The 8,136-nt window shown below is 42.3% G+C and overlaps 1 protein-coding gene across 1 annotated transcript in view; it reads right to left on the reverse strand.

The window, feature by feature from the left end:
• SLC35A3 (solute carrier family 35 member A3) overlaps positions 1 to 6,155 on the reverse strand; it is a 60,238-nt gene extending 54,083 nt beyond the window's left edge. The window contains exon 1 of the mRNA XM_036766822.1: positions 5,737 to 6,155. The gene's annotated coding sequence lies outside the window, so the exon portion shown is untranslated. The remainder of the gene's footprint in view (positions 1 to 5,736) is intronic.
• Between the last annotated feature and the right edge of the window lie 1,981 nt (positions 6,156 to 8,136).

Below are 8,136 nucleotides of genomic sequence, written 5' to 3' on the forward strand. Positions count from 1 at the left end.
TGGGAAACATTGCTTAGGGAATAAAACTCATTTGAAGAAAGAGAGGTCACTGGAGCATAAAACTGAGCCATAGAAAGAAAAGCTATCATTGACTTTGGACTTATCTGTCACCTCAATTCTTCTCATCTGGTGGAAGCAAGGGAAGAAACCATCAAAGAACACAAGTTTGAACAAGAAAAAGCAAATTAGTCTAGCTAGACTTTTTCTGTAATTCAAGAAATACAGTCCCTGTAATCTTGGGCCACAGGTCTGTCTAGGACAATAAGTGAAGAAGCCAAAACCTACAGGACAGGAATATCCACTATGTCTAAATAATGAATTTGATATGATGAAAACCAACATAGGTCCCCCCCCAAAAAAAACAACCAAGGTCAAATAAGAGAAGTATTGGCAAGTTAAAATTTCAGGGAGCAGTCTTACTAAATCCTTACAAATAGTAAATAATATAATAAATAAATAAAATAAATAAATAATAGTAAATAATAAATTCTGGCATCTAGAATCAAGGACAGGATTTCAACAGGTCCAGAACCAGTAGGTCTAAGGTGAGGTATGTGATTATAAATGCCTTGCTCTCCAGATGCTTCAAGGGAAGATTCACTGCTGGAGGCTGGAGGGAGGAGGGGAAGGAATGTGGCAAAGGGGATGGATACCTACTGTAAGCCTGGGGGCTCCAACAACATCTGGAGCTAAATTGGGGAAGTACATTCTAAAAGGGCTAAGTCATGACACTTGGCTTAACGGACTGAATCTAGCATTCAGTTCAAGCAGGGAAAAACTAGCAAATCCCAAGGATAAGACTCCAAGACAAGTAAAGGAAGAAGAGATTTATTCAGATGAAAAGTAGGAAATGAAGAAAGATAAATTACTAGTTCCTTGGTAAGGATTAACTGGTAAAAGTCTGTAAAATTTCCCATTACCTCCCTGTAAGCTTTCTTTATATTAGGTAGTAAAAATGTCTCAAAAAGAGAACCGTGTAATGTTTTCAGGGAGCCTGGAAAGAGAAAGCCTTCATCTTGTCCAGAAAAGCTGGAAAAGCCTGGTTCATCAGGAACCAAGGCCAAAAGGAGGGGTAGTGGCAAGAAATCAATATGAAGTGCCAACAAGTCAAGCTATAAGGATTACTTGAGAAAATGGAATGAGAATCTCAGTGTAGACTTAGACTTGTGGTGCCTCCACCCTCAAATTCCCTTCCTAAGGACAAAGAAAGGATACCTACCAATTAAGTTGCTTTTTCTTGCTCAAATTTATATCACCTGGTGAACTGCCCTAGTTTCCAGTTAGTAGAAGCTTTGTAACAACAGATACACCCTGAAATGAACAAACATCTTTGCCCTCACCCATCTAGCTAGCAAGCTAACATTTTCCTAGCACTTACTATGTGCAAAGCATTGTGGGAAGCACTTTACAATTCTTAAGTCATTAGACGCTCACAGGTAAGGATCATCTCATCCTCAGGGGTGCTATTATTATCACTATTTTGCATCAGAGGAAACTGGGGCAAACAGCAGTTAAGTGACTTGTCCAGGGTCACACACATAGTAAGTATCTGCCACTGGCTATCTCCCAATGTTTTGTGTGATTAGTCAAGGCTAACTTCCTCTCCCCAGTGGAAGGGTTTAAAAAATTGAATATATAGTAAATAATAACAGAATATGCTTTACAACCACTAATAGGAGGGTCATGCACCCCACTAAGGCATCTCTCTTATAAAGGAATTCACTATATTTTATATTGCATGCAATTTCATCTTTCAAATACTAAAGCAAATTAAAACTGAGGATGATAAAACAACTTTGTTCTAAATCCATTTGCAAATACTCTAATTTCTAGACCAAGAGAAAACATCAAACATTTTTTACAGCAATTCAATCCAACAAACTTTTTTTAGTAGTTACTACGTTTCAGGCACTGTGCTAGGCAATACAAAGATAAAAAGTAGTCACTGTTCTAAAGGCGCTTCCAGGGATTTAACATATACATAGTAAATAAAGTAAGTAAATAAAAAGTCACTTCAGGAAAAAAGTAAAGTTAGAGCACTGACAACTAGGTGGATCAGAAGACTTCTTTAGAAGGTGGTACCTATTTATTTTCCTTGAGGTCTTTTTTGTCTATGTCTTCTTTCACAAAATGACTATTACGGATATGTTTTGCATGACTACTCAATCATAATCTATATGGAACTGCTTGCCTTCTATATGGGGGGATAGGGAGGGAGAGAATTTGGAACGCAAAGTTTTAAAAACAAATGTTAAAAATTGTTTTTACATGTAACTGGGAAACAATTAAATACTAAATAAATAAAAAAAAAAGGTGGTACCTAGGGCAAGCTTTGGAGAAGGCAGAATCGAGGAGGCAGTACATTCCAAGCATAGGGGACAGCCTACGCACATTTATGGATGTAGGATGTAGCATGCCGTGTCCAGGAAACAGTCAATAGTCTGGCTAAAACATCGACTTCATCATCATCATCATCATCTCAACTTTATAGAATGTTTTAAAATTTGCAAAGCACTTTACATACATTATCTAATTTGAGTACATATGAAAAGAGATGTGGGAGCCTGATTCTGGAGGGCTTTAGGTTACCGAAGGAGTTTGTGTTTCATCCTAGAAACAAGGAACAGGAAAGTAAAACAGCCAGACCCATGATTTAAGAATATTAATATGGCAACTATATTAAATATGGATTAAAGAGAAAAGAGACCAAAAAGACCACTACTGCAATAAGGCAGGCAAAAGGTAATGAGGTCCTCAACTAAGGTATTGACGGTGTAAGAGGAGAGAAGAGCATGGATGCAAAAGATGTTGTGAAAAGAGACTGAGTAAGTCTTAGCAGTTAAGGCCATTGTGTTGTGGGGGGTGGGGTGAAGAGTCAAGGGTGATTCTGAGTTTGCAAACCAAAGTACAGAGGATTTGGAGGACAAATGGCTTCAGGAGAACACGGTAATAGGTTTGGCTTGTGAGATGCTGGGTAAATTGCTGACAGTATATCCAGGTGCAGCTTTCCAGAAGGCAGTGGTTAACTGGATCTAGAGTTAAGGGAAGAGATTAGGAAAGGATATGCAGATTTTGGAGTCATCTTCATGAAGATGATAACTGACTACATGGGAAATAACATCACTAAATGAGTAGAGAGCAGGGAAGCAGAACCAGGACAGACTTGGGAGGATGATGGGGAGACTGAGGTGGCAAGGAGATTGAGGCAAACATTTTAGGAAAAAAGATCAAACAATAGTTTGAAGTGATGATGGGATCAAGGGTTTTGTATCATTTTGTTTTTAAGAAGAGGATAAATCTAGACAGGCAGGAAGGAACCAATGGATAAAAAGAGATTAAAGATGAGAAAAAGAGAATGATGGAGAGGGCAAGCTCTAGAAGTGACAGAAAGGGATAAAACAAGAACAAAAGTAGAGAAACTGGTCCTACCAAGAAGGACTACCTCTTTCTCAGAGACTGGAGGCAAAGGACAAAAGAATGAGGAACACAGAACAGTCTGACGATGTGGAGTGAGGTCAAGAAAAGAAGTCATTATTTTCTGAGTAAAATATGAGGTTAGGTCCTCTGTGGAGAGGGAAAGGTGATGAAATAGTGTAGGGGGATTGAGGGGACAAGGCTGACATAGCAGCTAAGATTGGAACAATCAATCAGAGAAGAATAAAAGGCCTATCTTACCTATAGCAGTGGGGGCTCAATTTATAGCAGGTAACAGAAATATGTGGTGGACCCAGCTGCCTTTGTGCAGAAGCATTAAAATAGGAATGGAAAAGGTAAATGGTAGAGGTAACACAGGGCTAGGTTTTGGTAAAGGATAAACTTCAAGAGTAAAGAATAGTATATATACTAAGTATAAAGATACAAAACTACAGCATCAGGACTATGGAGAGAGAGAAATGAGGCCAGAGCAAGAGTACCAGACTAAGACAAAGGAAAGGATGAAGGAGTTAGAGGTTGAGGTGAAGACAAAGAATAAGTTTAGGAAGAAAGAATGAGTTGGGGGGGAGGGGAGAAGAGAGAGAGGGAGGGGGAGGGAGAGAGACTGAGATTGATTGGAAGTGGAGGCATAAGCAGCAGATAAATGATACTGGAAACTAATTTACATGAATGGCTACTCAAAGTTAACAGATTTTATATTAATTAACTCATTAGAGCCAATATTCTTTATCATATCTGAGGTGGAGTCACTCAGGTTTGAAGCATACAATCTCCTCCCTTCCCTCCATCCTTCCAAATCACATCTAAGAATGGTAGACTTGGAATCAGAAAGAATTCTTCTTCTAGGGTCTTTGGCCAATGTAGGAAAAGTGGCTGCTGGGGCCCTTAGTGATCATCTATTCCAAACACTGATAAAAATAAGACCCAGAGAGGATAACTGACTTCTGTGCCTCTGTTTCTGCCATTTATTACCTGTGTGACATTTAGCCAAGTTAATTTCTCTTAGTTTTCTAATCTTTAAAGTAAGGAGTTTAGAAGGTTTCTAAGAACACTTCTCATTCAAATATTTATGAAACTACACAACACTAACCACTTAGACTTTCTATTCTAAGAGGTGACATGGCCTTAGTGGATAGATCTGGAGCCAGGAAGTAATGGGTTCAAATTCCACCAGGGATAACTACTAGTTGTGTCACCTTTGGCAAATGACTTAAGCTCTCTGAATTTCAGTTTTCTCGGCTATAAAATGGGAATAGCACCTACAGAGCTTTTGGCATGTGGTCTCACCATTGGACTGTGGGCTCCCTGAGAACATTCCTTGGGTTTGTTTGGTGGGGGGGGTATTACTTGCATGTAAGATACTTTGCAAACTTTAAAACACTCCACAAAGTTTCTATTACTCTGCTTTATACCCATTATGTTCTAGCAAACTATTAGCTATTTGCCAGAACTCACCATGCTACCTCCCACATCCATGTAGGTGCATAGGCTGTCCCTATGCCTGGAATGCACTGCCTCCTCGCTTGTGCCTTCTTCAAAGCGTACCTCAGGTATCACCTTCTGGGGAAGTTTGGAGATTACCTTCCTTTGTATCTCCAGAGGTCAGCACAGTGGCTACATAGTGGTACATAGTAGGCGCTCAATAAATACTTGTTGACTTGACTTCCTCATGAAGTTGTAAGAAATCGAGTGAGAATCCCTGTGAAAAGCTTGGCAAGCCCGCAAGCCCCGCATCAAGGTAAGCTGTAGCTACTGCCCACTCTGGGACTCAGTGCAAAGAAATCCCTGTCCCAGCCCTACCTAGCGAGGCTGTGGTGAGAAAAGCATTTTAGAAATGTTCCGACTCCCTTTCCCTTTTGTTCTGCTTCTTCTTTCACTAAAGACTAACGTGGAAATAGGTTTACATGATTGCACATACATAACCTACATCGGATTGCTTGCAGTCGTGGGGAGGGGGATGGGAGGGAGAAAAAATTTGAAACTCAAAATCTTATTAAAAAATGAGTGTTGAAAATTATCTTTACATGTAATTAAAAAAACACTATTTACAAAAAAAAAAGGATAAGTAGAACAAAGTAATAAAATGGAAATGATCTGATAAAAAAAGAAGAAAAAGAAACGTCCCAACTCTCAGCCCTGCTCCAAGTTCCAGCCGGCCGAGTCCACGGCCCTCACGAGTCCCCGCGCCCGCCAGTGCTCAGAGACGAGCCCAGCCACCGGGCAGGGGGTGGGTCACTGGCCGCCCCCCTCGGCCTCCTCCGCCCCCAGACCACCACCACGCCCCGGGCCGGCTCGGCTCACCTCGGTGCGCGCTGGGAGGCCCCGCTCCGCTGCCCGCGGAGCCTTGGCTGGCTGGGTCCGCCGTGTCCGCCGAGCCGCAGAGCGCCCAGCCGCCGCCGCAGCTCCTCCCGCGCCCGCCGCCGCCAGCCCGGCGAGTTCTGGTGTTTCCGGGTTCCCGCGGTGCCGTTCCCCAAACGCTCCGGCGGTGCCCGCGACCTCGCGAACACCGTTCCTGGGCCGCTCCGCTCCGGAGCCCCTAAGGAGCGCCCCCTGGAGGGTGTCTGCCCCTGGAAGGCCTGAGGGGGCTCCTTTAGCACACCTAGGGGAGAATTCACAGCTGTCTCTTCTTCCGCGAGGTCCTTGGGCAGGGGTCGGCCGGGGCCTGGGATGCCTGTGTCCAGCAGCGCGGCCGAGATGCGTCCAGAGCCTGTGCCTGCGGAGAGAAAGGCAAAGTCCAGGGGTGCAAAGGGCCCTGAAAGGGGAAGGGGAGGTGCCCCAAGAGGCCACCTGATGGGAGCGAGGGAGGATACTATGTTACCTTCACTATAGAAACCATCCAAGCCAGCTTGGCTCAGGAGCTGCATCCCTAAGGAAGGACTCAGGGTTTGCAAGAGTAAAACCCGTACAGGGGGTCTGCCACCGCTGATCGAGGTTACAGAACGCCAGGCAAAGCCTGAGGGGGTGCCATCAATAAATAATGCACTTTTATAAGGTGATTTCCCTACACTCCTGTGAGATATGCAGATACCAGGATACCCATTTTCAGTCTCAGAGAAAAGACTAGTCTAAAATGATCCAGCTACTAAGTATCAGAGAAGAGATTTGAAGCCTCGATTTGTCTCTGAGCCCAGAACTTGATGGTAATCGAAGAAGCATTTATTAAATCCTTCTTACGTGCCAGTCACAGTGCTAAACACTAGGGACTCAAAGAAAGGTTTTAAAAAAAAAAAGCTGCCCCAACCCACAAGAAGCTCACATTTCCATGGGGGGAGACAACATGCAAACAACTATGTAGAAAAAGAGAGGGGAAAAGAAGTGTAGAAGTTGTACTGCAATACAATAGCAATCTGCCCTGCTGCCTTTTGCCACAGCTTTAATTTTTAGCAGCTGTGTCACCCTGGGCAAATCATAACTTCTTTGGGCCTCAGTTTCTTGATCTGTAAAAGAGGGAGAATGATATTTGCATATGGGTTTATTGTGAGGAAAATACATTGTGAAATTTATAAATGTGAATTATTTTTCTTGCCTAATCTTGGAATTAATGTTTGTGAAAACTGTAGTGTTGGAATACTGAGATTTGGAATTTTTGTTAAAAATACTGGAAGCCAAAGGTTAAAGTGTAATCACAGAAATCACCAATTTCTAGTCGAAGGATGACTTTCAAATGAGAGAATGGTAGATGAAAGAAGACTCTACTGGTAAGATCTTACCTCCTTTAGAAAATCACTTAACATATTTAGGATGTAATAGTTTCTTCATCTGTAAAATCAGGATTACAATCCCTGTTGTGTCCCCTTCCTCAACTCCGGCTATTAATTTGGATGTATAACTCCATTCCTTATTCCCACCATCCTTTCCCCCAGTTGCTACTCACATCCTGCAAAATGGAGTTGGGGAAGTGAGTGGATCCACCACAGATCTATGTTATCTAATTTCAACTGAGCTCCCATTGCATCAAAACAATGCTTTTCCTCCTTCCTGATAGGTTCTTTAGTCCCCTGGTCACAGCCACTGTTCTAAGCCTTCTCTTCTCAAGGCTTCCACACCGTCCCTCTCCTGTCTCTCATATGAGGAGCTTCCCACACACTTTACTAAGAAAAATCAAGGCCATTTGTAAATGAGCTCCTTTTCTCATCTTACAACTCCCAGATATCATCCCATACTATCTCTTTGTGTATTCCACTCTCTGATAAAGAAAAGATCCTTCTCTACAAGATCTTCTAAACCGCTTAATCCTATTTCTTCTTTCTTATCTTCTCCAGATCTCTCTCTCTCTCTTTCTCCCTCCCCGGTTCCTTCTCTATCTACAAACATACTCATTGTTGCCATATCCTTAAAAGTTCTCACTAAATCCTACCATCCCCACTTGGAATCATTTTTTTATCTTTCTTCCCTTTCTCCACCAAACTCCTTGAAAAAGTTATCTACACTCATTGTCTCCAATTCCTTTCTTCTCACTCTCTTCAAAACCCTGCAGTCTGGCTTCTAGACTCATTCAACTAAAACTGCTCTCTCCAAATTTACCAATGATCTCAACTGATATCTGATTACCTCTTGTCAATCCTTACTCCTTTTTGACCTCTTCACAGCATTTGACACTGACCTCCTTCTCCTCCTGGACATTCCTCTTTAGGATTTTGTGGCTCTTGGTTCTTCTATTCCTATTTGTCTGATTGCCCCTTCCCAGTCTTTTTTCTGCTT

This window comes from Trichosurus vulpecula, chromosome 7, assembly GCF_011100635.1.
Source record: "Trichosurus vulpecula isolate mTriVul1 chromosome 7, mTriVul1.pri, whole genome shotgun sequence".
Classification (NCBI taxonomy): Eukaryota; Metazoa; Chordata; class Mammalia; order Diprotodontia; family Phalangeridae; genus Trichosurus; species Trichosurus vulpecula.